This window comes from Pezoporus occidentalis, unplaced genomic scaffold (genome assembly GCF_034315485.1).
Source record: "Pezoporus occidentalis ecotype Australia unplaced genomic scaffold, CSIRO_AGI_Poc_V1 ctg4, whole genome shotgun sequence".
NCBI lineage: Eukaryota > Metazoa > Chordata > Aves > Psittaciformes > Psittacidae > Pezoporus > Pezoporus occidentalis.
In genome coordinates, this window is record NW_026915724.1 from 3,699,940 (window position 1) to 3,714,913 (window position 14,974).

The following is a 14,974-nucleotide window of genomic DNA, read 5'->3' on the forward strand; positions in this document are numbered from 1 at the left end:
ATTAGGTATTTCACAGTGGCTCCTTGGAGTAATAACAGTATCTAGACAAAAGATCGTAGATTTTTAAGTGTGCACCTGAGAGCAATTATGTCAACCTTCCTTTCTAAGTTTCCTCAACATGCCAAGACTTTCTAGCTGCTTTTCTGTTAGTTGCCAGTTGCCAGTATCACAGGCAGCTAACAGATTCAGAAGCATCACATGGCATCTGATGAATTTGTCATTACCTCCCATCTTTAAGTCTGGAAATTCAAAATTACCCCCAGAGTAGAATCACAGAATGGTTTAGGTTGGAAGGCACCTTAAAGATCATCTAGTTCCAACCCCATGCTATGGGCAGGGACACATTCCACTAGACCAGGTTGCTCAAAGCCCCATCCAGCCGTATCCTTGAACACTTCTGGGGATGGGGCATCCACACTGTTGAACATCCATCATTGCTGAACATCATTTGGGAAGCCAGTGCACAGTTAACTTAAGTGATTAACCAAGTCTGTGGAAATCTAAGCTTGTATCACCTAAAATCCTAATTATACATTTAACTGCACAAGTGAAGATGGCATAAGTATAGATATCAGATTACAAGGAATATATATTCATAAACTCCAAACCTAACCCTAAGCCACAGTTACCCCCGCTCTTTCAAAATATAAAACAAGAATGATTATCCTCTTTGCTGTCTTCCTTGCAAGCTATGAGATACTTCGCAAAAGAAAGTAGTGAACTAAATGAAATAATTTTATTCCACTTGAACCATATAGTGCTATCGGTAATTACTACCCGAAAATCACAAATTGAGAAAAAATCATTGGAATTCTTTTCTAATGGGATTTGTTAGAGAAGCATAAAAAGATTGCCACTTGTAAAAAAACGATCAGTTAAACTTTTATAGTCAGCTGCAAAGTGACTTCAGTGGTTTTTGGGCAGCCTGGCAGCTCATAAATAGGTCGCATAAATGCTTAGGCACCCCAGTATCTCCAGGAATCCTCTGATTCTGCCTAAAGGACCCATTTAATAGAAGATTGCCTTTCCTATGTTAGACAAACTTACTACCTTTCTGCAGCTCAGAGTTCTGGTTTTCAAGGCTGTTGGATATTTGGAGATCCTGTTGACATCTTCGTCTCTTCAGCACTGCCTGTCACCACATCTTACTCCCATTGTGGAGCTGTCAGAATGGCTCTGACCCTCTGTCAAGTTACACAGGGGAGCCACAGACTAAGTGGGTAGCACTGACAGATATGCATTCATGTGGATATCGCTGGCAAAGTTAAAAACTATTTTTGGCTTTTCATTTTTAATATCCACACATCAGCAAAAAATGAACTGGAAAGTGAATAGCCTTCTCCAGTAACATTAAGAGGTTATAGTTCTTAAAGTATTTTCTTTTTGGGAAATGTGAGTACATACAATAGGACGACAGCTCATAATACCCCATATGTTAACTCAAAGTTGAGAGCATCAGTAAAACCATTGTCCATTAAAACTGCCTAAGTGCTTTCCTGCTTGCTTCTGGCATCTGTGCTACAATAAAGTACTTTACCTCAATACAATCTCCTGTTTACTCATGGGGACCACTACGCTGGCTAGGAGGATGGAGTCACTCAGCAGGAGAGAAAGCAGTACCAAGCCCTATGGCCAGCTTAAGCATATTTGTATATTTGCATATTTAGACAGAGAAAGGAATGGAAAGCATTCCCCCACCCCCACCTTTTCGATCGCTGTCATTTTGAGCATGGCTAGAGGTAGGATGAGGTTAAAAGTTCAGGAAAGACAGAGAACACAGAACAACATCCAATGCACCAGCTACAACTGCAACAAGGGGCTTAAAAACGCTTCCCACGTATTGCCGTATACAGTACTCACCACAAGTAGTCTCCTATACTGTCTGGCTGTGATTACAGTTCATTTCTCAGCCAGGAAGGGGGTAGGACAGTGCCGAGCCTGGGCAGGCGACTGTGCTTTCAGCACACTTTGCTGGATGGATGAGATCTGGCATTCCCAATTAGGGCACTCACACAATGCTGCAGCCAGGCCGTGCCATTGCCATGCAGCCCAGCTCCTCGGCACAGGCTCCCTCCTACAGCCCCGGCACAGCAGCTCCAAGGTAAGGATTGTGCTCCCTGACCTATATTTGGGTGAAATAACCACCAGAAAATTTATACTTATTTTCTGTATGCACTGTCGTCCTCACAGGGAAGTGCATACCGGGGTTTCTGTACAGCACCATATTGAAATGATGACGAAGGACTGCTGGTTTCTTCCAGGCTTGTGAGCTGCCACCAGAAAGCAGCACTACAAAATGGAAGGGGCAAGTAACATCCTCTCAGCCAACAGCAAGCAGATTGCCCTGGGGAGGCAGGGAGATGCCTGCCTCTAGAGCCAGCAGGTATTTGAGACTGTTTGCACTGGAAAACGGATCTGCTTTTACTTTGTTTGGGGTAGACTCAGCCTTTTTTCTGATAAGGACAGAGTAGATTTGATAATGCTCATAAAAAATGCCAAGTGATTCTCGCAGCAAATTTTGTTTGTGGCTGAATGACATTGAAACACAGGATTCAACAATTATCTTGCCCCAGATTTGCTAGCCTTGAGTTTCTGACGTTAGAAATAAAACAATCAGCATATATTGGCAGTGAGGGAGGCCAGACTATACACTGTGTATTCCTGAGCTTCAACATTCCCACTTCCAAAAGCACTAACAATAACCCTGGAGACCCTGCCCTTTATTTCCGCTTAACCTGAGTGGGAGGGAATAATTTTTTATTCCAGTTGATGGGGGGATTTTTCTAGTATCTCAGTTCACTGACTGAATCAAATCCTTATCTCAAAGCTTTACATGGTAGTATGTAGCTACTGACTTTTAAAGCCTTCTTGCAGCTATCATGAAAACTGTTCTGGGCTCATGAATATCACCAGCTTTGCGGAAAACTGTGAGGAGCCTGATACTCTGGAGAAAACTGTTAAAAATAATTTGATCACTTTCATCTCCAGCTCTCCACCTGCAACCTGCCACATTTTAGTGGCACTTTATCTGTTATACTGTTCCTTGACTTCTTTACCACAGTAGGGAATCTGCCAGTATTTTTTTCTTTTTAGTCAATATTATTGAGGTTTTTTGTTCAATGATAAGAGGAGATTTGCTGTACTGAAATAACAACAGAGAGCTTCTAACAGGTGCTGTGATAATTGTTCCTTCTAGCAAAGATCTAATTCATATGATAATCTGTCATCGTCTGGCATTTTATCCTAACTGATTTTTAATGCTATATTGATCCCAGCTTCCATAATTGGCCTCTTCAAATAGTCCACTTTCTTCTTCCTCAAGAACAGGAAATTTCAGGTTTTGTTTCTTTTAGCCTCTTTTAGTAACTGGTATATGCTGCCATGGAATTTAATTCCCTATAACTTAAAAAACCCTCAAGAATAAAACAACAAAAAGCCCCAAACTAAACAAAACCCCAAAGAATCTACATTTCTGGAGCCTAAATAAAATATAGTCAACTTACAAAACCCCAAAGAATTTACATTTCTGGAGCTTAAATAAAATATAGTCAGCTTGCATGTGATTTCTGCCAAGATTTCTGTCTTGAGAAAAGAAATGATAGCTAAAGAACTTGTGTGGTAGTAATTTGCCTATCTACCTTTAAAAAACAATGATTTGATAACTTCACACACAGGGTGTCACTCCTCATAATATCTCAGCTGGAAAAAAAAGAAAAAAGATGAAGAATTGTCAATAAAAAAAACAACCAAACAAACAAACAAAAAAACCAACCCAAAACAATCCCAAAACAAAGAAAAAAAAAAAAAAAAAAAAAGAGATGCTTGTAGGCTTTTGTGAATAGCTTTTGAACGGTTGCATTCTAACCTATATAAAACAGCAGCCACAAATGCAGGAGTTAAGCTAACAAAGACTTGTGGTGCTCTGTGACCCTCACCATCCCTGTGTGTCTGAAAACAGAACTCAAAACTACAAGGTTACTGTGAATGTGGAAAATGGCAGGCAGTCAGATTTTTCACCAGACTTGAGAAATTCATAAGAATAAACAAAAAGAAAAATATGTAGCTAGTTCTTTGCGCAGGGACAGGGAGAGCAGGGAGAATTTTAGGTCATCTAACAGCTAATATAAAGTACAGGGTGGATTTCTTCCAGAGCTAAACTTGTGATTATATTAATCATACACAGTAGAGCTAATGCTATACATTACACTTCCAGGATTTCAATAGCAGGTTAGAGATATAAAGGAGGGAAACAGCCCCCAATATTGGGCACACCATTAATAGAAATAAAGAACAGGAAAATAATTGCTGAAACAGCTAGTCAGCTGAATACCAAGGAAATAGTGAGTGAGCAATTATCAGTTTGTAATCGATGTGACCATTACCCTCTTCTATAGTCTCTTTCTGAGCACATCTTTTGCACCTGGCACTTCAGCGAAACAGCAGCTGAAAGAGGACTCTGTAACATGTCCATAATAGACTGCTCCCTTGCCTTCAGGAGCAAGTGGCCATTTCAATGGCTGCAGATGTTAATGTAAGAATGGACACTGCTAGATACCATTCTCTAGTAATGCTGGAGTCCTTGTAGTCAACAGCTTGAGCTCTTTAATTCATGATACAGTCTTTATGCTAAAAGGTCTCAAGAAAACACTGATAGCTTCTGCTTCAGATGTTCTCAGCAGACTGCATAAATGATGTGCTGGTTTAGAAGATCGCCTAGTTGTCCTGTATTTACTTACAGTAAAGCCTTTCATTGTATCTTTCTGATGCTGTCTGCTTAAATGAATGGATATGCCTGTCAGCTGTGTAGCTTGCTGAATTCTGAACACAGAAAACACCCCAACTATATTATAACTGGTTCTCATTAAACTACTAAACGGGATACTAAAAGGTAGCTTAAAATCAGGTGCGTTTAATAAAGCTGTATTTGAATTGGCACACATACGTGTCCCATGTGTTTTTCGGTTTGCTAGCATTGCAAGTTTATCATCTCTATTGCCTACGCTTAAATGTTACTTCACTCCAATGAAAACAAGAATCATTTGCAATTTCTATCAAACATTGCTAAGTAAGTCCACAGCCAGACTCGTTAGCTAACTGTTTGAGGCAGTATAACACACCCATTGAATTTACTGTATCTTGGAAAGTGATTTATATCTTTAGATTAGGTATGGGTTTGGAGGATTAAAACAAAACAACAACAAAAAAAAACCAACATAGGGGCATGAAAAGAGGATTTTCTATGGAAGATACATTTTTAGTTTGAACAGAACTGCACGGAGCATACCTTCATCATAGTTCACTTGCCTTGTTAACCCTGCAGAAGTCCCGTAAAATAAATCATGAGGAGTTTCATCAGTGCAATTATAGAAGAATTCCACACTGAAGAAAGCTGTGTGATGGGGTCTGTTGAGAGAGTGTTTTCCTGTTTCCTCACCAAAATTTCTTTGGGGTGGGAGAACATGGAGACCTCTTTGGCAAGTGTTTCCTGCAGGCTCCCAGCCCAGCCCAGGATGGGGCTGACACCCTTCCAGGTCTGGCTGCTTTTGACTCTTCATATGCATTGTTATGACTCAGGTGAGGGCAAGTCCTGGCTCCGACACAGATCCCAAAACAGATTGGTATCCCAGCAAGACTGTGTAATACACATTCATATCCAGACTGCCATAGGTAACTTTGGCCATAGGAATGTGATGTCTTTGCAACTCTGGAGACATTGATTTCCTCAGATATGACAGATTTGTTGAAATATGAATAGTAGTTTTACAGATTTGCCTCAAACTGCCTTTCGCATTTACAGTCATAGAAGCCACTCCTCTGATCTGGGACTCCACCATACCTCAACACTACTTTGTTTGGTTGCTTACATGGAAACACAACAGTAGGAAACTATTTTATGTAATTTAACAGTGAGAAAGAAAGCAAAGGAGCCAGCATTGTGTAATCATGCAGCTTTCTGGACCACCATCAGGTAGTGCCTAAAATAAAATTTGATCATTGGTGCTTTACAGTGACAACAACATGCAACAGGTTTCTATCTTTCCTTTTTCAGATTATGAAGCTGAAACAACTTATTAGAAAAAAAAAGGATCTGAATTTTAATCAATAATCATGCCCATGGTAGAGATAAATTTATGCTTGCAAAGGCTTCAACAGATGTTTTTCATTGTAATGGCTGAGATCCAGAATCTTTTTACATTCTTCTTTCTTTCCTCAAACTGAAATAAGACCAGAGGTCACTCCAAATTCTTTTTTGTGTGTGTTTTTGTGTGCGAAGAAAGTGGACACATGTAGAAAAAAAAAAATCCCTCTAAATAGGAAAAATAAATCAGAAATACCACAAACCAGGATAAACTCAGATTTTCTGAGTGATGCAGACATTTGGAAATTAAAGCCATCTGAAACATTAATTTAAAAAACATCCCAACTTCTTTTGAAGTGCGATTTCTCAATGAGGAAAGCAACTTCTTTGGCTCAAGGAAGGTGCAGTGGCACCACAAAGCTCATGCAACTTTCCCAAATACTTCAGAAACCCATATAAACTCATCCAAACCAAAAAGGAAAACATAAACCAAAATACTTGACTCACAAACTAGCCACTAAAATGTCAACTGGTTACAGAATGTTCCACCTGCCAGGGCTGAAATCTAGGACAAAGATCCCAGAGGGGTCAAAATCCTGTAATCCTTACTCAGACCAAAATACTATTAACTCTAAAACTACCCTAAAAAAGGGAGAAAAGACCTATGCTATACAATGAGACTAGCGTTAAATGTTTTTCATGAAAACAACATGCTTGTGGAAGGTGCCAGGCTGCTAGTCCCAGAAATCGAAGGCAGCTATAGCTGAGGCAAAAGTAGGACGTGCTTGTTTATCAACCTGCCATGACCTGAGGCCAGGACAAAGAGTTCAGTCTCCTTGCCTGCTTAGATCCTTGGCTTGGGAGCTTTCATAGCCAGCAAGGGTGCTAATTAGAGTCAACTGTGGTGTTGACGCACGTGTATTGGGAACCAGGAGGAGACCAACCTTATTTTTACAACAGCGTCACACAGAAAGAAGTTTTGGTTGGTTTGATTTAATGATTTGATTAGAATTTGAGCCTATAATTTACAAGGGATAGGTGTTGTACTCACTGCCAGTCCTCTAAACCAGCCAGCTTTGTACAGGATCAAATTTATATAACAGTCCAGACTCTGCGGTGACATAAATAAGGGTATAAATTTCATTCCAAGTGTAAATGAGTAATAAAGTAGTTACAAAGTAGTATGCCTGTACACTGATTTGGCATTCCATGTGTGTGCAGAAGCAATTTGGTATGCTATGGGGACAAAATTCAGCCCTGGCATAAATCAATGGGACTTACATCTATTGAACACCAGAACTGAAATAGGACTCAAAAGCATTTTAGACAGTGTAGGAATTAGTGATGGGAAGGATATGTGAAGGGCGTATGGATGGGGAACAGCACAGAAGGGGAAAAGAGCAGGAAAGAAGCAAGGAAAGAGGAGGGTAGAAGGTGAACAGGACCTTCTCTGTTCTTTTTACTGTTCCTTTCCTTCAACTGGAACTTGATTTTTTTTTTTTTTTTCTCTCCTGCATCCAAACTGTGCGATAAATTGGGGAACAGCTTGGAAACACTTAAAAGCCTTTTAATGATCAGTTACACCTGATGAGTAACAATCATTCAGGTCAGTTCTGAATGAGGTCCAGAGACCTCTGCGGAATTTCCATCTGCTTGCCTCAAACAGCTGCAGGGGCATTTGGCCGCCAAGTACTCTTGAATCCATAGAGTTATAGTCAAGGAGAACTGAGCCAGCATTACAGTTTTCTACACCTAGTTTCCCACAGCAAACAGACCCCAAGTGATAAAACTACAGTAACACAAACACTCAGACACATGAAAAGAAGAATACTGCAAATCTGGGTGAAAACCAAAATATTAAGATGTAATACTGGTAGCTGAAAGCAGGCATGGTTTTTACCAGGTGGCTAAGGAACCTCAGTTGTGACTCATTTTATTGGGCACACTTGCATTGCAAAGATTGAAGGAAAGCTGCATGTCTCTACTGCTGCCTTATGTAAACTGAAGCATTCCTTGCAGTGTTCATTATTGTGCTGTGTAAGCATGGAGGAGACCACCAAAAAACAGTATATTCTATTGCATATGGTATATGGTATATTGGATTATTCAAATAGTCGGTAAGTGGGCATGAGGGAGCAATGCAAAGGTTCTGCAAATTGTCACCACACGTTTCAAACATTTATAAGCTCTCAGGTGTTGATCACAGTGGTTTATTTATATACTATGTGCACAGTGCTAAGGTCCTCAGCACTAATAGGGAACAGAAAGCAACTTTTTGTTATTGTTTTTGTTAGACTTTTTTTCAGGCTGAGCATTTGCTACCAGCTTTAGGCAGCAGTTTTTGATATTTCAGTAAAAATTTACACTGATGCCACTTTTGAAGAAACTTCCACTATGCAAAACTGCAGACATTATAGGCATGGGCATTTGTCTCACCGTCATATATAAATGCAGCTGGATTACAAAAATACTGTCTGATACATATTCTGAGGCTTCCCAGAGCAGGAAACAATAACATTCAGGATAAAGCATGAGTATGTTGGATCTCCACTGTCAGCAAGCTGTACAATTTCACTACATCTATTTTGTGCACATCACCTGCATCTTGTTACCAAACCCAGTAGAATCTACTTAACTGTATTCAAATCACATTTAAATTAAGTGGCACAGTCTCAGAAAATATTTTTTTGCAACATACTGAAAGGATGCTTATAGTTTATATTGGTAAGTGTAAATTTATTACAATTATTCACCTATTTGGTCAACATCCACCCTCTTACTGTCACTCATAGCTGGAAGTTTCATCCACATATACTTTGAGAAACACATTCAAAACCACAAAATGGTGTCACCTTTTCCCCAGTGCAAAAGCTGTTTTCTTCTGTACTACTGGAGCATATTGTGGAATAAATACAAACTGCTCTTGGGCTCTTAAAAATGCTCAGGCATAGGCTTCCAAAGGCTATCAGAAACATAAACACACATCACAGCACATCACCATCACCCACCAAAACATTGGTTGCTGACAATTACGAATACCTCCATGGCAACGGGTAAAAATTAACTGTGAAATGATGATAAATACCTTCACATTGGTATATGGACCCTTAAGAATTTTTTTCAGATCCTTCCCTGAGAACAGAGGGAATGGGAACACCAGAGGAAGCTCGTCTGTCTTACCAGAATAAGGTGGATAAGATTGCCTTTGATTAAACTAAGGACATTTCCAAGCCAGCTTCAAGTAACGTCCAGTATACCTAGCTCCTGGCTAGACTCTATCAGAGGGCAAAGGCTGGGTTAAATGGTAGGTTATCTAACCACCTGCTTGAATTATACAGATCTAGGTTAAAACACGCACTACAGTAATCACCAGCTTTTAGTTCATTAGAGTCTAGGGCAAGGTTTATGCATGAGCACACAGTAACGCATGTGGATTGTCAGAGCTGGCCTACGAAATGTTGCAGGGCTGCCTTGACTCCCAGAAGGCTCTGTAAATTCTTGACCTTTCTGCAGTCGAGCAATATAAGTAGTCACACTGATTTGCAGAGCCAGAAGTAACTGGGATGAGAGAAAGGTCCCACAGAATCCCTGGCCACCTCAGCTCTGCAGAGCCCAAGTTCTGCTTTGCAAGAGCAGACATGACCCCCCTTCCTGCTAGTCTCACAGGTGGTACTAAAGTTTAATCATAGTGATAGAACAGAGAATAAGAAGAAACTGATTGGCATATAACTATGTTAATCATGGTACCAGTGCACTTCATTCAAGATTGAAGCTCAGCAGCTGTATAAATGAGGTGTTTGAAAAGGAAAGAATTTGGTGACTAACCTTGAATATACCATCCTTAAGCAAATAGGGATTTACTTATCAGAGACATACTATCATTTGTCGGAAAATGTCATAAAAAGGTGAGAATTCAATACTTTAAAACCCATGTGCAGCATCTTAATAAAATATTCTGCCAATCATGCAGCAAAGTTCAAGCATCCTCTTTAGGTCAGACTGTATTTACCCAAGGTTAACTGCTGTCCTGTTTTCCTCCACCAAACAAATCCATGCACTACAGCTGTGTGGAAGCAACTTCCTGGGTCATCAACTTAGTCATCCGCTCTCAGATGATGAAATTCGTTCAAGTACATGAAGTCCCTAAAATTAGGTTTATTTTTTCCCCTCTCTCTCCTTCCCCATCTTACTTTGACTGAAAGTTTGTTCCAGAAACTCAGGTTTACACTGGACCTGTCTATACATGGCAGAGAGCAGGGAAGGAGTGTAGGTAATAGAGTTAATTTGGCTTCAGAGCACAAAAGGTGACTGGGACACACAAGATGAGACAGCCCAACTTCTGCATGAAATAGCTGTGAAATGGTGAAAATCTTTTTCTCGCTACCATCTCACACAGGATCTTTGTGAAGATCACAGGACAGATGAGATGCAGTATTCATTTTTACATTACCGCAGTGGAGCACAGTTTGTCAGTCTCCCAGGAATCTCTGTCTTAGTTTCTCAGGAGCAATCAATAGCATGTTCCAGAGAAAATCTTACCTGCTGCTGGCTAGCTAGCATCAAGCTGAAGAACAGATGGTATGATCCTTTAGGAAAATGGAGATAGATGGGCTGAGGCAAATTAGACCATTCAAATCTATTTATCTGATGAGAAGTAAAGCCCTGAGCTGGCATCACATTTTCCTGAGGTGGCAGTGGCACCAGCAGGTGTGAAGATGAGTAGGTGAGACGAGATCAAAAGGCACTTGGTGCAGAGATGTACATCTCCTTTACAGCAAACTTGTATAATGCTGGCCAGCTGCCCAGCTGAAATTAGCACCTTCTGAAGGTTTAGCTATCAAAACAGGAAGCTAGGTAAGACTGGGTGATGCTGACAGAAGAGGGAGAAGTCTTCTGTTAGAATACCTTTCCAGGGATTATCCGCTCACAGGGGGTTTGTTAATCTTTTTTGGATTCTCGCTTGTAGCCACAGCAACTGACAAATCACTGCTTTCTCCTGTGACCAGGCAAGATGCTGTTCACGCTTTGTTAATAGAGGTCTGGGAACAGCCTTTATGATTTGATTATTTCAGCTCCTACTGTTGAGCCTCCCTGAAACAGCTCCAGTGAATAAGGAAGTAACAGCCTAGTTAAGGTGTTCCCAAAATCATCTTCACTTTCTGAAGTAGCTGGTCAAGAGACCTTCAAAGACCACTGCAGAACTGGTCTTTAGCACCCACTGTAGGTGTTTGTTATACAGAGAGCCTCCTTATGTGGTTCCCGCCTCTTCATTATGGCAAGGCAGAGTGGTATGTGTGGATAGAGGATCAGACCTTGGAGGCTGCACAACGGCCATGCTCCTTCAGAGCTAAATAGCTGCGTTGAGTGTTGCACCAGTAAAGCTCCTTCCAGTTCATGAACCAACATTTGCATCTGGGCTTGGGACTGACTGCTGTTTTGTCAGAAGCACCTTGCTTTTGCATTCATAGGCATTTAGCTCTGCCCATGAGAAGGGTGGCTGGGGGGGACACAATGGACCCTGTCCCATTTTCTGAAAGGACTTTCTGCCTGACCAGCTGGTTAAATGGGAAAGAAAAATGGGTAAAGGCAGATTTCTCCCAAACAGTCTCACTTCTCTCTTCAGTTCTATGGAAAAACTAAAACAATTAAACAATTAAAAAAAAAAATAAAAAAAAGGACACTGTGACTCCCTGCAGCAGGAGTCACAGTGTGAACAGCTACTGAGTGACAGAGTAAGAGTAGGAGGTTGGGCTTCATTGCCTTTATTCCTGGGTGCATTGGCTCACAACAAAGGCCATATGCCCTGATCCTTGAAGTCTTTAGCCTTTTAAGCAGTCTTCAGCATGCAAGTAGCTCTATTAAGCAGCATTAATTATTACAGCATATGGCTGTAAAGATGAAAATGAGAACTCTATTATAAGTCCTTTAATTAAAATAGCTATACAGCTAACCTCCTAGGCAATGTTTGTAGACAGGGAGAAAAGATAAATTAATAGTATTTTTTGGTGGGTGAGTTATTTGCAAGGCACTCCTGATCTCTGCACGAGCACTCATTCCTCATAGAGATTGAAAAACCCCCTAACTTTAGAATAATACCTATCAAACTATGAGGTTATCTGTGAATTGTTCACTTTGACCATTCACTATCAATGACACGCAATTTGTCCCATGAAATATTTTCTGCTATCTCAATGGGTGAGATAGTTTTATACAAGAAAAGCAGCTGAAGAAGGCCAGGAAAGGTTTGTGAATGCCACCAAGCGAACTGCTATTCAACAAAGACATGAGACAGATTCTGCTCCTATAACTCTTATTATTTCTAAGTGACTATTCAATGTAAGATGGATCAAGTTGTCAGTTACAAATGACATCAAACAAAAAACTGTGTGGCTTATTGATGAGTTTATTTGCAATGCTGCATTTTCTGCTCTTTGCTATTGCTGAAAACCAAAGCATATTGAATTTGCTTGCCATAATGAAGCTGATTCTTTATCTGCCATATTCTGGCACTGAGCAATTTCATATACATTTTACAAATAAAGCTCTATGGTGTAGTTAATTTCTCATTTTTCCTCCTCAAAATCAGCAGAAGTCTGAATACTTAGAATTCTTAGAAATAGAAGTCTGAATACTTAGAAATACTTAGAGCACTGAGCAACAGAAATGTCTGATGGGATCTTTTCCATTAAAAAAAAGATTGTTGCTCAAGAAACAAAACGTTGACATAGAAAAGTAATCCTATTCCCTACGTACATTTTGACACAGGCAGTCCAGTTAATCAGCAAATCCAGTTGTTTAAAATATTAATCTTACTAGTCAAAATAAAGGAAACTGTTACTTCTTATCCTTGCACTTTAAGAAAAATGCTCACTTTAATATAAGAAAACAGAGACCTGAGCATTTCAGTAGAAGCAAATGGCAAAAAAAAGCAAGCCATATTTTGAAATATCCCTCAAATTTTGGAAAGAAAATAGAGCTGGGCCATCTTCAGTCCAGTCTGTTAACTAACCTCATCAGGTTGAAATCCAGCCCTTTCCTATAAGCAGCAGGCTTTTGTAGTGTTTTCTGACCCACAGTCAGCTGCCCAGCTCACTAAGTGCTTGCATATGCATAAACAGAACAAGGCATCCTTCCCCTGTCTGCCCCCTGAAAGCCTCAATGCTGAAGTAAAGGGGAACCTTTTAAGCAGGGTTTTAATTAGCACCCATTGTTCCTTGTTTGGCAGGACAGGCAGAAAGGCCCAGTGGTTTGAAAACTGCCATCACAGTGGGAATCTAACTTTGCAATTGAATCAATCAGCAAACTCCACAGGATTTGTACACTGAAAATAAAAAAAGAGGGAGTAGACCAGGACACTGATTACAGTGGTGTACTCATAATGCTGCATTTAAGCATCTGAAAATTTATCTCATATACTTTAAAGAGGAAAATAGAATCATATAAATTCACTAGAGAATGAGACCTGGTCATACAAGTCTAAACATAAAAGTTAAATTCAGCATTAAGTCTACCACTTGATCTTTAACTTGTAGCATCTGTACCACAGATGGTTATTTCTGAAGATGTTTGAAATGGCTAACTAGGAAAAAAGGATTTCAGGAGGAAGATATCATTTAGCTTTAGTAGGCTTGGTATATAATAGGCAGGGATTTAGGTTTGACAGAAATTCCTTTGCCTTCAGTAGAGAGGTGCATGTGTGATGATGCATGACATGATGCAGCTGTTTCAAGAAAACCAGACTGCAATTATTGACTTCAATACCCCAGATACAAACCTGTATTAGAGGCTGTCTTTTCAAATCTGAACAGGTAAAACCTGACTTTTTTATGGTTCTGCACCAACCCAAGCAAGGCTCACCCCCAGCCATTCTATCTACCCTAGTAGCAGGCAGGCAATTCACCTCATCATATCAGCTAGTTATTTCTTCAGTGGGTTTTTCCCTGCCTTTTCAGGGACCAAAGAGAAGTATATCTCTGACTATTACTTAAAAAAAAAGGATGGAAAATAAGCAAGATCAATGAAAGAAAACTGTACTCAAGCTCATTTACCCGTATCATCTACCTTATAGTTATACAGAGATTTCTACCTAAACATATAAATATAAATAAATAAATATAGCTAAAAGATTTCTATCTAAATAGAATGTAGGAAAGAATGACATGAAATAAAGTCTCACCTTGTTATATTCATGTTTTGGAATAATTCATTCTAGATACTTCTTTTCTATGCTTTAGGAATGATAGGTCCTCTATTCTGGATAACAGGATGCACCATCAACAGTACTGTTTTCAGGACAACGGTCAGTATAACTCAGAGACAAGACCAAGCAAAAAACTTTAAGTTAGACTTTGGAGTGAACAAGATAATTTTAAATACTAAAATAAGCAAAGGTGAGGAATAAAAAAAAAACTATCTTGTGTTAATTTAAGCAGTCAGTTCTATGAGAAATTGTATCTGCTTTCAGCGCCAAAAAATACAATAAGGCTTTCTTATCAGCACAGGTTTTCTTACTGACAGCAGCTGAGATTCCCTGACATCAAGACGGGGGAGCAGCGAAAAGGCCCGCTCTGAGGAACAGATATATTTATGGACCTTTTTCAGCTGCCTAGAATCTGAGCTGAATCAAAACATGGATATAGCCAGGAGCAATTTGGGAGCTGCATGCAAAGCAAACCTCCTGCTGACTTGAAGAACGCTTTTTTAATTGCATGTTAAATATATCTTAAAAGTCCACAAGAGCTGGCAAGGCAAGCTTTCAGAAGCTGAGAAGAATCAAAAGCAAAACTGTCTAGGCAAAAGCAAGCATAAAAAGCAAAATCAGCTTTTTTTCTCTCCATTCCTCTCTTCAACGCACAGGATGGGCAGAGTTCAAATAATGAGTAACTGCAATATTTG